A 20,465-nucleotide genomic window follows, 5' to 3' on the forward strand; every position below is an offset into this window, starting at 1 on the left:
TTCAGCTGGTCTATTCTTTAGTTGTGGAAAGAAAATCACAGCTGAGAAAAATAGACTGTGGAAAGACCCCAGTAGCAGAAGACACAGTTAGTTATTACCTACTGCGATTACAGAAAAGTGCTGCTCCTTATTCTGTGCCTCGCTCCTCTTTGCCATTCTTTTCATCCGCCTTAAAAACTATTTTAGGATTTAAGCAAATAGGGTCATTTGGGGGATTGTGTGGTCCTGGCTCAAGCCTTCTCTGCCCCTCCCTTGGGGGGAAAACATATAAAAAGAAAAATCAAGCAGCAAAAGCAGCAACAAAAGAAAAGTAAGTTTGCAGTTCTTCGTCTTTCCCTTTCCCCCTTTCCTAATGCAAATTCAGAGTCGTTCCTGTACAGACTGTGAACACCCACACAACCTTCCAGGTGGGGGAAAAAAACATACAAACCCAAGCAGGCAAACAGCACACCAGTAAATATATAAGAGCAATTTCTTTACCCTTTCTTTGCTAAGTGACTGGATATAAAATCTGTTGCTGCCTCATGGACAAACACACACGGAGCCTTCGGGAGAAAGGGAAGATGTTTTGGGGCGCTGCGAGGATTTGATGGCTGTCTTATCTTTCTTCGTACACTGAACAGTCTGCATAACCTAATAGCATTAGCTTACTAACAGATATATTAATAGGTGTGGGGGGAGGGAAGAGGAAGGTGGAAAAAAGCCACTAAAACATATTCCACCTACACATCTCGCTACTAATCGTAAACTCAGGTAGAAAGCAAATTACTTCTCCTGGACCAGAAGAAGAAAAAGACTAAAAGAGAAAGAGAGAAGGGGAAAAAGCACCTATTTTCATCTTTTTCTGGAAATCATCGTATATAAAAAAATAACCTTATACTAATCGCTGCATTTATCAATCCATGACAAAGAAAGGGAAAAAAACCCACGACTCGAGAAGTGCTACAATTGGTAATTTCAGAGTGATAAACATAATGCTGGCCTCAGACTGCCAGAAGGATTAGATTTAGCTGTAAAACAAGAAGTGCGGTTAACAGTTGCTGTTGGGTCTGGTGTCAGGATTAGAAAGCGCTGCTAATCACAAGAAATGTAAAAAGATTAAGAGGTGATGGTTGCCAGTGAGGTTTTTAAGAGCATTTAAGTGCTGCAATTCATTTTGGGATTAAAAATCCTCAAGTAAAAAACAAATAAACAAAAAAAAAAAAGATAGATCATAAACACAGCAAACAGTTTCATTTGCATTGTCCGCAACCCATTCCCAAGGATTAGGAGAGTTAAAAAGAGTGGAAGAATTAAATGTATTCCTATGGTTTATGTTGAAGGGTCCTAAGAGGGCTTTAGTGAGGAGAAGCAAGCATTTGTATTCTGGTACCTACAAATTAACTACTGCAATCTAAAACCGGTTAGAATGGTGGGTTTGGGATAGGAGATGCTGCTTCACCCAAAACCTGCCTGAGCACAGGGAGTCACAGCTGCTAAAGGCCCCGTAACAGAAATGCCGATGGTGTCCAGCGCCTGCAGCCTCTCGCCAGGAGGAACAGCACGAAACCCTAATTGCCTGTTTTGTTTTCAGCTGGTTTAGATTCACCTACATGATCTATTTATGTCCTTAGTTATCAAGGGCAAGTGAAGCTCCCCAGCTAAACTACTCAATCTGGAGTGTGGAAAAGAGTCCTGCCAAGGAAAACAAACAAACAAACAAACAAAAAAACCCCTCACCCACAGCCTCCAAAAACCTCAAAATAAACCTATCTTTAAAAAAAAAAATAAAAATAAAAATTGAATTTTGGATGGAAAATCATACTAAAAAGGCCTTTTAACCAGAGCTGACCACCGCATCCTGTGGTCAGATTCCCCAACACGGAGCGCTCTCCATCAGTGACAACTGCCAAGTTCATCACCGTCACCCTCAGCCACCACCACCCCAAATTGCACCATCCACACTGCAACACCTCGAAGAGGACACAGCACATCCCATCGGCTTCCCTGGTGTTGACGGATGGACAGTCAACAGTTGTTTAGCGGTGAGGCCACCCCAGACTTGCCTCTCTTCCCCCCATGTCCCCAGTTTACCCAGTGATTCAGAGTAAAGCCACTGTCACCATGCAACCGTGTCACTGGCTGCGTTTCCTCCTGGGCCTCCAAGGAGCTCCAGTGCTGATTCAGACCAACTTCTTTTCACTCGTTAATTTACCTTCTGTAAATCTGGCCCTTGCTATTCGAGGAGCTGGGGAGTGCTGTGGAATAAGCCCATTTCATCATTTTCTAGCACACCAGTGCTCCCGGTGCATCCGTCTGGATTTTCAGACTTCTGCTTCCCCAAAATGAATATTTTTTGCAGATGCCTGTAGCAGAAGCAGAAATAACCATCTTCCAAGAGTTATAAAACAGCCGTATTAAATAATAGAGGTGAAAGCGCTGTGTATGATTTCTGCAGAAGTCTTTTCAGTAGAACAGATAAATTTATTCACTGCATTATGGAACAGTTTGAGAAAACAAGATCATACAATGTACACTGCCTCTATTTAAATTGTTTCATTTCTATTCATGAGTGCTCTGATTAGATACACCGAAAATATCATCAGTAAGAAATAAATAATTCTGCCAAATTAATAGTTGTTGATTTCTTTTACCTGAAAACGTAAGTAGCATCTCATTCACACTAGATAAAGCTGCTATAATTTGGATGCATCGATCTTGCTGGCTCAAGTCTACACAGCACACCAAGACAGGTATTCATCTACCTTTTAATATTAAAGAGCTTATTTCAAAATAAGTTATTTAACAAGTACATTCTTTGCTTGCAGAAGGTTTAGTAGCCAACTAGTTGTGGGTTTTTTTCCTTGTAGTGGTTCTCCCCAAATAGTGTGTTGAGATAAATAAATTGCCTTGAATGTAGAAAATGGTTTAGAAATTGTATTTTAAGGAATACAGGTAAACTTTCTCTATTGGACAAAATTCATCTCAAGCCCAGAAAACGGTCTTTAATTAGTAATAACCTTTCTGTCTCAGAAAGGAAACTGCCAGAAGAAACTTCGCTAACATTATTAGATGATGGGAGCTACTGAGCAGCCCCAAACCAAGGGCTCTCCGGTACCTCCCTCCCTGTAAGGTGGAAAAACATGCAAAGGGGTGGATTTGTACAAATGGAGCAAATTATATTATCTAGCAGAAAGTCCAGACTAACACTTTGTTATTTAAAAAAGAGAGACAAAAACATAGAGCTAATATATGTTTCAGACATCGCAGAATGATGAATGCAAAATCTCTGCTCGGCTTACGAAAATCTAAGAAAAAAGCCCTCTATATTTTTTAAGAATTCATCCAGTTTGCCTTGACAATGAATTCTTCTAAAAATCAAATGTAATTGCTGGAACATTTAGAAAAAGATCTAAATGCACGGCTGAGTATCTGAAGAGCACCCTGTTTGCAAAGCAGGCAAGTGATACACCTCAGAGAGCTACTGTTAGCTACTGCAGGCAAGATAAATCAAGAAAATGCTGAGTTGAGGTGCAATTTGACAGTTATTAGCAGAACAGGAGTAATTTCAAGAAGAAAAAAAACACCTGACAAAATCTCAGTTCACAGCAACAGATTTTGGAAGCCTATTTGCACATAAATTGGAAAGAACAATTCTTGCATTAGAAACTTGATGAAAATGAAACAATATACCCTAAATCTTAAGATATTCAAAATTATTTTCTTTGATTCAAAGCTGATAATCCTGTAACAATCAGTAACTAAAGAGGGGCTCACCGGACTTGCTCTGCATGTTGAAGAGGCTGCGCAGTCAGATCCCGATATAGGGCCATTCGACTATCAGCATAACCAGATTTACTGCTCTACGCACCTTTGTTTTTGCCATTTGAAAGCATCTACAGTGCACAGAACACTCGGCTGTGTTTTAAGCATTAGCGGCATAAATATCCCCTCGTGTACCATATACTTCACCACTTCTGGCTTCCCATATATCAGGCATACAACCAATCATCTTTTTTATGTTGGACGTTAATGGCAACTCTATTATTCAAATCCAGGCTGTGTAGATCTGCCTTGCACAGGGATGTAAAGCAGCTCACGACTGAGCAAGGGAAGATTCAAATCTGGCCGTGATCTGCCCAATACAACCCCAGTGCTGTCAGAGATGCGATATTCTGCATCTTTCAATTTACCTCATCTGTGCAAAAGGCTTTTTTTTTAAATAAAACCTCCTACAAGCATTAAAAAAAATCATAAAGCCTTTTGTGCACTTCAAGAACAGCTTCTTTGTGTCCCCATAAACAGCATAAACGTTCTCGCTCGCATACTTGTAAGAAGAGATGCTGCTCTTTACTTCATTACAATTAGACACATACATTAAGAGGTATCTTTCATGTCATTATATCAAACTCTTCTACAAACGTACAAAGGGATTTTATAGATTGTTGTCTTTTCTGCTTACCACTGAATTTTCACACTCAGCACAAAATGCAGTAGAAGTGAAAGAAACCCTCGCTGTGTTTACAGTGCCCATCAAGAACCATTTCAAAACCAAATAAAGAAAACTTAGCTACAATTTAAGCAGCACAAACTGTTTTCCCACAGGGTTTCTTTTTTTCTCTCCCCTTCCCCTTGTCTTTGAGTCCATGAGGATAGGGAACATGAAAACTAAATGGATTTACATTTAAATAATTCATCTTTTCAGGCACATCAAACCAAGTACTAAAGTTCATCTACAGGGCTGGCCAGATTTAGCTGATTCTAGTGGTATTTTAAACAGCATTCTGGAGAGCTCGTCACAAAAAGGTTGCAAGGAAATGCTGAACAGCTGTGTTGATAGAGTTGTTTTGACACAACACGCGTTGGAACTCTACCTATTCTTAGCAAACACAGCTGATGGGGAGGCAGCACCGGCCGCCCCGAATGGCCGCTGCGTTTTGGAGACCCGTGTCCCCGTGACAAGAGGCGCTTTGTGAGCGGGGCGAGCTCTGGCACGTCCTGGGGAGACGAAGAGAATCACGAAGGCTGAGCATCGTTTTCCTGCCAAGCGGTAGGAAAACACGCGGCAACACAAAGCATCTTTAGGAGCGCAAGTCCCACAGGGTAGAACATCCACGCTGGGTTCATCCCACACGCTAAGCTGCCTTAAACTCAGGTCCCGTGGGGACTGAGAAGCAATGGCAGCAACTCTCCTCCTCTTTGAGCAATGAGAAGACTTTCTTGTATATTATTGAACATCCTAAGAAGTACAAACAACCGATTTACTCTTGAAGGAAGTCTAACAATATTCCCCTGTAACCTTTATGACACTTGCACTTCAGGTCATGTTTACTGCGCTAAATAAACCAGAACAAATTCTTGCAGCTAAAGTGGGAGGGGAAAAAAAACTAGGGACTTGGGTTTTGTTTCTTTACTCCCTTAAAAGCCAGAATCTAAACCTTTCAATACTTAACTGCTTACTTTAATATTACAAGTGGTCTCTTCTGCACATGTCTACCAACATGTTAGAAGAAAAGCCTGCAAAAGGAGAGCAGGGAAATAGGCCTTTCACACAACTAACATCTGTTGCCCTGATTTACACCACCAACTTGTTCTCCAAACTGAATTAGAAAAAGCAGCAAAGAAATATAATTGAATTTCAGGATGTAACAACCACTGACAACAATTTTAGCAACGCTGCTTCGCCTGTGTAGGAAATGGTCGGTTGAAGTGAAGAAATCATGTTGCTATGTGGAAGCCTTGAGCGGGTTAGGAACCTGCTACCAGAGATGAATTTTTGCAGTCAGGTTTATATCTTCAAATTCACTGAAGTGGAGATTTATTGCAACAAAACCAGAGAAAACCACTGGAGGGATGTGCTGGAAGTGGAGCAGGACAAAAGGAAAACAAACACAGAAAATACAATATTCTTGGCTTTGCAGTGCAACCCTCACAGGCTTGTTCAAAATGACTTTGTGTTTCTGTCTAGATTAACAACGGCTCATAATACCATAAATCACACATATAAGATTTGGTCGAAAGCTAAGTTTTACCGAATGTGTTTTGGAGGAGTTTCACTGAAAATAGCTCAAAACACCTTTAAGAAGCATCATCATAATGATGTTCTTACTCTTGAGGGTAAATATTGAGCCCTTCAACAGAAAGCATCTCACCACAAGCAGGACCTTAATGGCTTAGAGCCACCGTTTATGCAGCCGGAGCCCTCTTTAAATCAAACATGTTTAAACGTGTCCTTGTTCTAAGCTGCTTGTATCGGGCATCCCATCACAAATTTATGTCCTCAGGCTTTGCAGAGTAATGATGTTCATATACGCGCATAAGCTGCCTGTGAGCAACACAGGCCCTTCCACTTGGCTCATCTCTCCACGTTAGGTGGGAAGATTAAGCGTTTCATAGTCCTTGTGTGTGGAAGCCACGCCAAACCAAGTTGTGCAACATTTTCTGCCTATGACATATGCTTATAAATACATGTATGATGAGAAAATGTGAGTTTATTGGTTCTGACAAAGAACCATCACAATACAGCCCATCACGGTAACAAAATGCTTACAGTAGTGCCTGTCAAACTGCGAGCTCTGACCTTTGGTGATGTGGAAAACATTTTCTTCCTTCATAAAACAAAAACTTGCGCCATCTTTTTTTTATAGAGCTTAAAACTGTCCTTACTGTAGCCCAGTTGACAGCATTGGTTGTGGAGAAGCTCAGTTCCAGAGGAAGTGGAATAGAAAAACAAAGTTGCCATGACCTTAACAATAATCCTGTTTGTATATTACAATACATTTTCCTACAATAACAAGGCGAAGTCCCTTGTGTTCCGGTCAGGAAAAAGTCATCTTCCAGTAAAAGCATACTGTGATCAATAACATTTTCTTAATATATTATATTATCTCTCACTGAAACACTTTTTCACTTGGCATTTCAGGCTGCCGAGTAGGGGAAATTCATGACAAAACTCAAGATGGTAAATGAGATACTGCAAATTAATTCCATCCAAGAGCAATCTTTTCGTTCGTGAGCAATTTGACAAGCCTGTGTCGTCTGACTTGAGCAGAAGCTTTCTCAGCTTTCAAATATACATGAAACAGAGGAATCTGCTCTACTACCATACCAGTCTTCACTTCAGCCTGCATAATTCTGTGCTGAAATACATTACAGTTTCAACAACCAACTTTGAGACCAGAATCGGTGGGGCATACTTTAAATATTAGTTTGGAAATTGACTCGAAAGGCTGCAATATCAGTAGTGAAATCCTGTATTTTCAAGCCACAGCCCAGAGCACAGCACAGCAATCCTGCACTCCTGAGACTTTTGCCACCGAGTCACCTGCAATGTGACCACGAAAAGGCCCAAGCGATGAAAATGCCAGCTGAGGGATCTCAGCTGGGTATCGGCAACATTCAAAGCGAGCTTTGCCACAACGGGCATTATAGCCACGCGCTGAAATTACATTTGCTATGACAAGCGGCAACTTTAATCCCCATTGGAGCTAATGTCCTCCTGCTGGCCGAGCGGTGACCTGGTGGCACACAGCCAGGAGTGGAGACCCTGCTCCTCGCCTGCCCCCGGAAAACCCATCATCACTGCAGCAAAAACAGCTGTACATCCAGCTGTGTTACACAGTAATTGGTGTTCAGCACGGTCCAGAAAGGCAGGATCCTGCAGAAAGGCCTGGGTGCATGCGGGATGTAGGATTAACCTGGGGTTGAATGATAGAACCTGAGGGAATGGCAGGAAGATGTGCCAGGGGAGGTTCAGGTTGGGCATGAGGAAAAGGTTCTTCACCCAGAGGGTGCTGGACACTGGAACAGGCTCCCCAGGGAGGTGTCACGGCCCCAAGCCTGACAGTGTTCAAGAAGAGACTGGACAACGTCCTCAGACACACGGTGTGAACTGTGGGGTTGTCCTGTGCAGGGACAGGAGTTGGACTCCATGATCCTTGAGGGTCCTTCCCACTCAGGACGTTCTATGATTCTACACACACTCGATCTTGGCAAGATTAGGTACAGAATTGCTGCGCTGTGAATATTTCAGCATAAGGAACAGAGGCAGGCAGTTGTTGAATATTCATGCTGTAGCAATGCTCTCTGAATGAATTCTCTCAAAGGAACATATAAAGAGTGCACCCATACCCTGAACAGTTTACCATCCAACACCCCAATTACAGACTTATACCCTGTTTTAAGTTCACAGGGCAAGCTGATTGACTAATTGTATCCATGCAGTGAAGGAGATGCTCAATTTCCTCACTTAATCAAGACTCGTGTTGAAAACAACAAAGAAGTGGGGAGAAAAAATGGATGAAAATTTAACGTACATCTGCAAATCTCGACACCTCAGGAGATCAGGACCATATAAAGGCCCAAACAACTCATCTACCTAAGAAGTCACTCATAAAAAAACAAATATCCTTTTTAATTGTGGGGGAAATGCATGCAGGGGAGGTGCACAGTACTCAGCTGATGGAATAAATCCAAGAAGCAGCAGTTACATTTGTAAGAGAGAAGGGGCAAAAATAAGATTGGTCCCACTGGTAAGCAAGAGCATAGATAACATTATAAGCAAACTGGATGGGCAGGACAGAATAATCAAGGTTTTGAAGGAGAGGACAAAGTTTGTGGGGCTTTTTGATTGGTTTTGGTTGGAGTTGGGGTTTTTTTGGTTGTATTTTTTGTTGTTGTTTTTAAACAAAATAATTTCGGCAGCAAGTCTTCATGTAAATGAGCATTTAGAAAACAGCCTTTCTAGGTGAATAATTTCTTTTGCGATTAATAAAATCTGCAATCTGAGTAACGACGTTCTGATGACTTTTTGCCATTTGCAATTATCGCTCACCCTGGCACCAAAAACTCATTATTATTAAAGCTGGGGGGAAAATAAACAAAAAACACACCCAAAACTTAACTTTTTCTATGAAAGGACTTAATTTTTAAAAGAATCCTAAGTTTCTAAGTTTTGTTTCTACTTCCGAATCTTGAATGCGAAAAATAAGGCAATTCTAGCAACCCTTTTATCTCTCCTCCAATTTCCAACAAGTAATTTGGATAAAAGCATCTAATTTGTATTGTAACACAACACATTATAATAGCATATTTCCTTGGTTTAAAAGCAACCTACAAATAGTATGGAGTTAACATAACCCTGTATAACTATAAGCATGTATGTACTACCAACATACCGGTATCGCCTTTTTTTATAACAGTTTTCTCCCAAGGAACTAAAAGCATTTAACAACTACCACAGGACTCGCAGCACTCTCAGGAATAAGGGTATATAATCTCCATTTTAATGGCATGGAAGCTGAGGCACAACTATTACAAAGGTGGCTGTGGCAGATATAGGAACAGAAACCATATCTAACCCTGAGCTCTGTGAGCAAACCCATGCCTACCCAACATATATTAGCTATAGGAATAAAGGAACGTAGGTATTCTTGCATATAGAGATGTTAGTAGGAATGTTGCCTGTGCCTCACTCCATCCTTGCTCCCTGACGTATCAGCACAGCAAAATGAGCCTTGTTAAAAAAACCTCCAACATGGATGCTGTTAAATAACTCAAACAGACACAAAAAATCACAGCCTGATGCATAGGTGCTTGACAAACACGGATCCGAGCTCTTTATGAACACAGATCTTCAGTTTGTCGTGATTTAGTGGATGGTTAAAGCTCTGGAGCACACGGTGACGCAGACTCTTCCCGGGGCACAGGCAACAGGCACAAGCTGCATCAAAGGAAAATGTGGTAAGATATAAAGAACAAAAATTCAGAGCGGGTGCTTTACCAGCAGAACGGCTGCCCGGGGAGGCTGCAGAGCCCCCATCCTCGGGGGCATTAAAGGACTTGCTGGACATGGACACAGCCCTGAGCAACCTCCTCTGGCTCTGCAGTTGGCCTGCCTTGAGCAGGAGGTTGGGTGACATGACCTCCCGAGGTCTTTCCCAAACTGAATTATTCTATGACTACCATACTAAAGAAAAGGGAGGTTATTCCTTGGTTATCCGGCTGCATCCCAAAGCTTATCACAAATTCATACAGAAAAGCGTGGCCCTGGACTTCTGTGACTAACTTTTTCTACTTCATTCATCTTGCACCTTCTCCTGAAAAGGATGAAATGGAACAAACCCAACTCTTTGCTTTCACCCACCTCAAAACTACAGAAATGAAAAGCAAAACGCAATCATTCTGTTCAAGCACCTAAATGCACGTGGTCATTTGAGGTCTCGCTTTGAGTTTACATACCTTCCTGACCCTCTTTTCCCTTAAAAAACATTCCAAAAAGCAATCAGTCTGCTGCGTGGAGAGACCCACGGCTATTAAAATAACTGCATCATGGAAACAGCTCTCAACTTCATTTCGGATTCCTCCCCGCCACCCGCACTTTCAGAGGAGGTGCTACATATGGTGAAAACTAATTCAGCTTGAACCAGAAAAAACTGGGGTTAAGTACTTCCCCAGTTGGAATACAAAAATCGCAACCACACTGATTGTAAAGATACACAGGGCTACAGTCAACATGCATAAATGCTTTTTATATCCTTTAGAAAAGCTCGGTGAGTTAAAAGGCCTTTTAAGGGGAACAGATGAGCCAGGAATATCCAAAAATGAGTACGACAGACAAGTGTAAAACTCCTACGGGCAGCCCATTTCCAGAAGGCAACAAAGTCCATCCTGGAATTCAAGCCCCCTTCAAACAACTTCTCACAGGTAACAGAAGCCTTCAGGAGGAAGCCTGGATACAACTGGCTTCTCATTTCCAAATTGTTTTTGGTTTTTTTTTGTTACAACCTGATCGCAGCCATGGAAGCACAAACACCCACAGGCATACCATAACCTAACAGAATAAGTTTGCAGTGATTTGATATGCAGCCTAAGAGTATCCTCAGCATTTCATGTCAATGTGAACCAGGTGATGCTGCAACTTCTCACAAGCTGGATTTGCCAGACATTCCCCACCACTGAAAGTGAATTAAACTGTCACTCATCACTGTATGAGTTGCTCTGGTAGAACTATTTCTGCATGAGTTGGACAACATTTCTCTGAATTAAAAACAAAACACCATGTTGCAAGTTGAAGTCCTCATCTTGGTTTCTGTACATTTTCTTCTCCTTTCCACTTCTCTTACCTGTTGTCTGCTCAACCGTTTTTCCCCTGACTCAGTTTAACCCTCTCTGCTACCCTTGCCTGCCCAACACTTTCCTTTGCTCCTCTCCTTGGTAGACAGAAACCAAGGAACTTGTACATGAGCTCCAGCCGCCACCCTCAAACTATTAATTATAACCTGGAGAATGAACTACTGACACCCTCTTGGTCCTTTGCCTAAGTTCCTGAGTGTCCATCCTCCCAAGACACACCATTAAAATAGAGGAAAACCAGATATGTTACTTATCATGAGAGCTACTAACAAAAATAAAATTTGGAGACTGTTTAACTACAACTACAATTACGGTCGTTGGCATCTGCAATTTGCAGCATTACACACACATGCAGGAACAAACATAAAGAAGGAACATGAAATAAAAGCCTTATTCATAATTCAGACTCATTTCCAGCAACAGTTTCATATACATATTATTATATACACTTTTATGACTATGTACTGGCAGCACAGAAAATGAGGATTAAATACACTCTCCCATACACACTTGTAGACACCAAAGCATACACACAATTTCCTGTTTTACTGTGAACATACTAATGATAGGAATTGAAAAAGATTCTTCATTTCTCCAAGCTACATTGAAAGCTTTAAGCTAGTTGCTCAGGGAAATACACTGATTTCCAAGAGAGAAAGACTTGGAAATGGGCTTTCACTGTTTCCAAAGTCTATTTCAAAATCATTTATGATGAGAGGCTGCCAGAAACATTATCATCAAGCTGCGCTAGGGATACTGAGGTGTTCAACAAGGAATCCTGTGAAAGAAAAGTAAAATCAGGAATCCTGGAAGGTCCAGAAAGCACTGGAAGTAAGGATCGCATAGCAGTGTGTAAGAAAGAGTAAACAGATTAAAAATAGGGGGAAAAAAATAGGACTTGGTGGTCTTGGCAGATAGAAAGGAGAACTTGAGCCAGCAACGTGCCCTTGCAACCAAGGAAAAGTGCATCCATCCTGGGCTGAACAGCAGCAGCACGGCCAGCAGGAGTGACCCGTCCCTTCACACAGGGCTTGCGAGCCCTCCAGAACAAGAAGGGTTTGACATACTGGAGCAAGTTCAGTGGAGGAAATAGGTGGCTGGAACATAGGCTGAGCTCCTGCTGACCTCACTGTTTTCCAGTTCCCCGCAGGGAATCATAAACTCAAAGAATCATTTTGGTTGGAGGAGACGCTCAAGACTGTTGAGTTCAACCAGACCCTAACTCTAGCACTAAAACACATCCCTAAGATCCTCCTCTAAACACCTTTTAAACACCTCCAGGGATGGTGACTCCACCATTGCCCTGGGCAGCCTGTTCCAATGCCTGACAACCCTTTTCCATGAAGAATTTTTTCCTAATATCCAATCTAAACCTACCCTGGTGCAACTTGAGGCCATTTCTTCTTGTCCTATCACGTGCTACTTGGGAGAAGAGACCAACCCCCTCCATGCTACAACCTCCTTTCAGACAGTTGCAGACAGTGATAAGGTCTCCCCTCAGCCTCCTTTTCTCCAGGCTGAACAGCCCCAGGTCCCTCAGCTGCTCCTCATCACACTTGCACTCCAACCCCTCACCAGCTTCGTTGTCCTTCTCTGCACTCTCTCCAGCACCTCAATATCCTTCTTATGATGAGGGACCCCAACCTGACCGCGGGAATCAAGGTGAGGCCTCACCAGCACCTAGCGCAGTGGCACAATCACTCACATGTCCTTCATTGGGTGGTGAAACATGGCAACAGGGGCCCAATAAAGTTTTGGATTCTGCATCCTTAGAGATCTTCAAAACCCAACTGGTCATGGCCCTGTGCAACCTGCTCCAGGAGATCTTGGTCTGAGTAGAAGGTTGCACTATATGATCTCCACAGGTGCGGTCCAGCCTGAATTATCCTATGAATCCACACATCCGATGGGTAAACGCCAGAAAGCTGGTCAAAGGAAGCCAAGAGGACAACAAAGAGCAAACAGCACCAAGAGCCAGGATTAGCTCCATGAACTAAAGAAAACACAGACAGGATTGCAAAAAGAAGCCAGGAAAGTGGTGAGGCAAGAGAAACAGCAGGTTGAAAGCGAAGATGGAACCAGAGCATCAAGATTGTGGAAATGACACAATAAAAAAAACCTGAGTCCACTGAATTACTTTCCTCCAGTAGCTGGGAGGTGAAAAATCCCACATGAGTCATCCAGCAATCAAGTATTTTAAGTTCCTACTCTAATGTGCACAGCAGAATTGCATGAGAGAGGGAATCAGTTCTTTCTTCCCCATCCCCCCAAGAAACCAAGTAACCTTTAATCTCCCTTTTCCAAATATTTAAACTTGATCTTGCAAATTTCACAGATATTTGTAACTACGTACATTATGAAGAATGTTTCATTTGTAATACATAAATACACACACATTTGTCAGCTTAAAACTCAATGTTTGCTACATCCAAAGCAGTCTTATAGCTTTTTACAATTTTATGAGATATAGGCCTATGAGACTGTAGATACAGAAACTTTTCTCCCTCTTGGAGCTATAGCATCAAATTCAAACACTTCTGATCAGGTTTACAGCACTAGCATTCACTTTACTACATTATTTTTCTATCGTAACACAGATGCTTAGTTGCACGTGGTCTGATAGGTACCTGCTGCAGCCACCGAAAGGGAACGCACGGCCCAAATTGCGTTCCTGTAAGCAAATAAGAGACCACGAAAGCAAAAGAAACCACAAAAAGAACAGATATCCGCACACTTACCCTGCGATATCCAGAATCTGTATCAAAATCAGCCTCAGGTGTAGCAGTCAGTAAACAGGACAGCAAACCCTTGCATTTAGAGGGAGGTTTCTGGGAAGCCAGGTTACCTGGAAAGAGTTGAAAAGAGTTATTTTAACGTTATTTCACCTGCGCTTAATAAGAATAGGCTTTAAATGAGCCACAGCACAAGAAAAACAACTGCACAATGGGAGATGCTACATGCCACCATGATCGGCATGAAGAAATTAATCCCCTGAAGGTGACGGAAATTTGTTACGAAGCACAGAGAGTGAGATGCTGGAAGATACTCAGGGTTTAGCAAAGAACATCTAATACCCGAGATAATATGGTGTTAACCCTCTAATCAAGGATCCAGAGACCAGAAACCGCATGATGTTTTGCTTAATTAGTTGGTATCAAAGAGGGGACAAGTTCAAGCACTTGCAAAAAACAAGGCAATCCAAGATTATTTGAAAGTTTAATAGCGTCCTAGAGTCTTTGGTAACACAGGGTTTGCCCATGAAATAAGAATAAGCCCTAGAGATAAATTTAAAGAAATATATCTCATTTTAATGCCCAGAGTAAAATGACTATTCATTAAAGCAAAGCAGTTTTATACCTATGTTCTCCATCTCAGATGTAATATATGTTGAAGTAATCTTTATGACAGGAAGTGGCGTGTAATCCTGCAAGAATGAACTGCTGTCATTATCTGCAAATCAATACAATTTTTTTTTTAAGTGGATATAACAGCACCTATCGATTTCACGTTTCTAGCACTGGAATTTCAGTTTCTACCAAGAAGATTCTTACAATGACAAGAGAGCTGCCTGAAAGTAACTGAGTTAATACAAACTAATTTGAAGTTCACAGTGCGCTTCCCTTGCCCAACACAATCAGGGTTTCCCTCAGCTCAAGCTTTGTTCCTTTTATGTAAACTTTATGTTTTGTGTAATGAGAATAACCTTGAGCTGCTAGAGTAACACTTCACTAATCCTGTCTGCAAGCTGTACAAAGTTTCCTATGTCAAGCATCTCCTTGGAAGATATTTCCCTATGCTGCTAGCGTGTTATTACAGAATATTTGTGTGACTTTCGCTATGTTTAAATAGCCTAACTGAATAATTTTCATTGTGAAAGCCTAAAACTGGCTCAGCACTGAAGTCCAAACGGGCAGGGTGAAGGTGAGGATGGTAAAGCAACAGGAATCAGAAGCATTTCGGAGCACTAAATGACATCCGAGGTCACTTGGTGGGTCAGGTAATGAGTTCCATTGGGTCATGCTCTATTCCTTCAAGATAAAACCGGTAAATTCTCACTATATTTCTGCAAATGAAGCATATAGCAACTTTGGCTTGACTAGCTGACCAAATGGCTCATCCTGCAATGAATGACCTGTAATGAGAGCTGGCTGCAAGGCAAGATGTACCACCACACAGGGGAAAAAGAAAAGATATTAGGCCGCTATAACAAAAAGTCTAAAGAGATGGGATTAGGGTCAGTTGACATCCCAAAATTAATCTCATAAAGCAAACAGACAAAGCATTTATTTCATGAGGAAAAAACAGAGCCCTGCTTGACCACTATTTTCTTAAAAACATGAAGCAAGATAATACAAGGAATCAGCACATGAAAGGCCCAGGGAAGGTGCAGATCTGTATACATCCCATCCATGTTATCCCCCATCACTCCTGTCCTCTCTACACACCAAGCTCCATCCTCCTCCTCAGCCTGCTTTGTTCACAGGGTTAGATTCATTTTGGAGTTAAGGCTTTTCAAATAGCTGGTCTACTTATTTCTCTATTTAACGCTTCTCCAACGCATTTTTGAGACATTGCAACCGAGTATTTCTGACTTTCACGACATGACTGAAGAATTTAGCATGGACCGCCTAATAAAACACAAACAAAAATAGAATTTATTTTGTTTCTTGGCTTTTTGTTTGTCAGAAAGAGCACTGTTTTCATGAAGCGGTTTATGGAAAGGAAAGCAAAACCTCAAGGGAGTCATTTCTCCTTTGCATAGCAACTCATCATATCATAGTCACCCCATCATCTCCAAGGGCAACACTAGGCCAGAGCTGCTCTGGAAGATCTCCTTAGGGAAATACTCATTTTTCAAAGCCATCTCAGGACTCTTGTTCCAGGACTTCACAGAACAGAAGAAGAGCCTTTGACAGTAATAAAAAATAAAATGAGTTTCTGATAGGGAAGAAGCCTGAAGCCAATGACAGTTTTACATGAAGGAAACCGCTTTCTTTCCCACCTCAGTAATGAAAGACATGAGGAATATTTACAAAGCGTATTGCAGATTCTAGCCGGCCGTGCCATAGGAAAAAGCAAAACAGACCTCACAGCTGGATACGGGACATGTGAAGAAAGAGGGATCAGAAGGAAAAAAGGAGCAAGAAAAGCAATAATCCGTCACCATGAAAATGGTACACAAAGACGGGCTTAAATTTAAAAACTGTTTGCTTGCTCCTGAACATGTAGTCCCAAAGAAGAGTCAAAATTATTACTCGGGGCAACACAAAGACGGGATTAAGGGTCTTTACTGTTTAACATACTGCAATTTACATTATTTACTAGCATTTGGGTGTGTTTTTTTTCTTCCCCTGCTTTAGAAAATCTTGGCTGTTTATAGAAAAGGATTTTAATCTTACCAAAACTTTACTGCAATTGCCATTGAGGGACAGCAGGGAGAGCAACACCTTCCAGGCAGTTCTGAACCACCAGAATAAAACACCCCGAGTGGAAGCACCAGAAGCACAACCAGCACCTTTAAACACCAAATCCAAGAGTTGCCATCTCTCATCTTTATGTAATATCTGCAAAGGTAAAGCCTTAATTCCCTGTACCGATACTCACAAAGCTGAAGGTACCCTGTACGCCTTTACAGCAGCCCCATCACTCCTTTGGGAGCACAACCACCTCAATACGGTCATATATCCTATATTGTACCTAAGCTTCTAAAATAAATTACTTGAAGCTACACAATGGCAAACAAACACCTGTTTTACATGTCACATCACTGCAGTAGTGAGCTTCATGAAGTTGTCAGCTCATTCCTCAGTGTAAATGTAGCAGGAGGTCAGAAAAAACATGATATAAGAAGCTGGAGTCTGCTCAACTACCTCATCAACATGGGCATCTTCATGAAGGGATGGAATAATCAGAATAGTCTTTGGCTCAAAAGACCTGGTCAGTGAGAAGCACGCCTGGATCTTTTGGAGAAAGCAGCTCTATCAACTGGATTCCCCTGAACTTCAGCAGTTTTCACAGAATCACAGAATGTCAGGGATTGGAAGGGACCTCAAAAGCTCATCCAGTCCAATCCCCCTGCCGGAGCAGGAACACCCAGATGAGGTTACACAGGAAGGCGTCCAGGCGGGTTTGAATGTTTCCAGAGTACGAGACTCCACAATGTCCCTGGGCAGCCTGTTCCAGGCTCTGGCACCCCCACTGAGAAGTTTCTTCTCATATTTAAGTGGAACCTCTTGTGTTCCAATTTGAACCCATTACCCCTTGTTCTTTGGGCTGGACAAAGCAGAGCTGCCCTTCACCAGCAAATACTGAGGTGTGGAACAGCACACACAGCTAACAGAAAGCTCACCATGCTTCAGCTTTAAGTAGTAAATCAGAAAAGAGCTTTCCAAAAGGCGAGAAAGGCCAAATGGGAGAACGATTTCATACAATTGTCAAGTCAAAACCACAATTTTCTTACGCACTAAGACACTGTTTCAGGTCTTTTCTGGTACAGATGAAGTATCCTAGGGCAATACAGCAGATCAGCTCATCAACCAAGGGCTGCACGGGCTGTGAGAAGCATGCACAGATTTAAACAGCATCCTCCTGATCTAAAGGGAGACGAAGGGTGGGCAGCAACATTTGGCAACTCAATGGGGGCTGTTCCAGAGGCCTCTCGAAGCCGAGATCACCCAGCAGCCTGCAGCAGAGGCACAAACATGGACCTCAGGGAAGATGCAACACGTCACACAGCACCTGCCCACAGGGTCTCACTAGGGAAGAAGAAAAGCATTCGGAAAGGAGAAATGATAAAACTGAGGACACGAGGAGAGTTCCTGTAGGTTAATTAATCAGGAAAAGTTTAATGCCAAAATATTCTATGAATGCCTGCCCATGCAGATGAGCTTAGATCAGTCATGAATCACAAAGTGCTTCAAAATTGCCCTTTACAAGCTGCTCTGCACTGCAAACGTAACCCCCTGCCACATCAGGTACCGCTGCTTGGGGCAGGGGCTGAAGAAAGGGACAAAACGTTTGACACAAGCGTGGCTGGAGCACAATCTCTGCAGAAAAAGAGAGAGGCAAAGGAAAGCAAATTGAGGGGAAAAGTAATACTCCAATATAAGGTATAAACACTTTTCAAGCAGCCTAAGCAGATGCTTCATAAGCAGCAGGAGGGTGTTTATAGGCAGCGTATCTGGCAAATCCAAGTCAGTCACCCTGCAAACAGCCAAGCTTAGTGCAACCGGGAAGCTGTACAGACATGGGACTGAAGTACAGACGGACGTGCTCGAAGGTCTCAGCGCTGGGCAGGTTGGACTGCGGCTGCGCTGCCCCAGTTATCCTGAGTGATACTTAGAGATTGGGACTATCCCAGCTCCGCAAAGAAATTCTTTATAATGCTTGGTGTGACCTTGTCCTAACGCTGCCAGAAACCCAGCAAGTGGTCTGAGAAGGGAGTAACTACAGATCCCACGAGAAGTTACGCAGGCTCTGAAGTCGGGCGAAGCCGCAGCCAAGATCTGCTGGCTAGGATAGCAAAAAATAAAACACAGGGCTGGAAGCGAGGGATGCATCCATTTTCACAGCCCCACTTGACTTTATGGGAAGCAGCGACTGCTCCACACCATGACATCCACAGAATGCCAGTGTGTATGTTGACCCTGATTTATTATTTATTACAGAATTTACAGATCTCTCTCCTCCTCAACTGACAACAAGCCAACTACTAATGTGCAGGCTAAAATGCTGCAAGGTCTGCAGACCCCAGAGCATTTGCAAGCCAAAAGGATTCTGAAATGCCTGGAAAAAAACAGCAACGCTGCCAGTCCTCATCAAGGTCCAAAAGAATTATTAAAACCTCAGTCACTTACACTAAAGAATCATCCAAGAAAAATGACCAGAGAGGAGGATGTCTGCACATGCCCAAAGTGCAAGTTATTTATATAAATCTTTTAACAGCAACAAATGAGAGCATCGCTGGATGTACTGTCTAACAGCTCCGGGTTTGAAACGATAATTGCTGGATTCCTAAGATTACTCGGTATGTTTTAATCATAATGTTTCTGGCAATCACACTCATGTCTCTGAAAGCAGGCTGGGAACTATTAACATCTCTTCATCGAAGATTTAGACAGACTGACAGTAACCCCGAGGTTATTCCGTGTCATACTTCTGAAAAAGTCACCCGAACTCAAATAGTGGCCTGTGCTTCAAAGGGTTAAGCTGGGAAAAGGAAAGTAACTTTAGCTCATACCCCTCTGTTTCATTACATCAACGATTTAACTCCTCCTATGAGCTTTTGAGAAAGCATTTGTGGTTTAGAACTGACTGTTCAGTTCGTATTACCGCATGGATAATCACTTCTTTAAAAGGATGTATACATCAATAATATTCACGTGGAGCTTTATCAGAGCTTGGCAAACATTTCTGACAAAACAAAAAACTCAAACAGAAGGATTACTCATAAAACGCTACATCAAGAACTCTTTTGACAGGCATCTAGATTGTACTGCTCTTAAAAGGCAAAAACAAAGATGTCACTTCTAAGTTTAAATGGAAACAGTGAAATATGCCATTAAAATATCAGATCATAAACAAGGCTATTTTTGCAAACTCAAATGCAATGAGCCATTATGACAAAGTTTGCCAAGATAATTCACAGACACTTCATTTTCAAAAAATACCTTTAAAATACTGCAAGATGTGCAAAGATCACTCACAGCTTAGTAATGAGTTTATAGACCTAGAAGATCAGGCATCTAGTTTTAATATTAATATTCTTCAATTGGCCTTTAGCTGATGCTTTAAATGAAGTTAAAGCACACACACCTGCCCAACTGAACAGAACTCCAGAAGGAAATGTAGACACACACTTTAGGAGCCCATCCTCAAAAAATGTATTTCACTACCCTTCCCCTAAACCATGTTAAACATGGAAGTGCATTATCCAGACAACAATAACTTCTGTGGTATTCTGTATCAAGACTCACAACTAGATGACTGCGATGATGCAAACAGGAGTTTCTTACTCATTCTAAGTATGTTTAATTTTTATTTCCCAGGAAGAGCTCAAGGAAAGCTGCTGAGACGCGTGGAGTTCAAAACACATATGCAAAATATTCACACGCAAAAAGAGACTGCTGAAAAGACTGCTTATTCAAACGAATGCAGAGTTCTAATGGATTTGCAATGTTCAGTTCAAAATTGTTCACCCGAGTAGTGAGGCTTCTTTGAAGACAAATACATACAGTCTAGTAAAAGGGGTAGATCCCCTTAAAGTGGAGTCAGCTTCTTCACAACTCATTGAAGTCCACTGGCTTTGCTGGAGATTCAATGAAGGTAATAGGCAAGTACATGTGCTGAAAGGT

General features: G+C 42.0%; 1 protein-coding gene across 1 annotated transcript in view; it reads right to left on the reverse strand.

Annotated features, from left to right (window-relative positions):
* The window catches only part of KLHL29 (kelch like family member 29), a 419,493-nt gene that overhangs the window by 334,847 nt on the left and 64,181 nt on the right, over positions 1-20,465 (reverse strand). Inside the window, exon 2 of the mRNA XM_065055772.1 lies at positions 13,851-13,957. The gene's annotated coding sequence lies outside the window, so the exon portion shown is untranslated. The remainder of the gene's footprint in view (positions 1-13,850; positions 13,958-20,465) is intronic.

The sequence above is a fragment of the Columba livia genome, chromosome 3 (genome assembly GCF_036013475.1).
Source record: "Columba livia isolate bColLiv1 breed racing homer chromosome 3, bColLiv1.pat.W.v2, whole genome shotgun sequence".
Taxonomy (NCBI): domain Eukaryota; kingdom Metazoa; phylum Chordata; class Aves; order Columbiformes; family Columbidae; genus Columba; species Columba livia.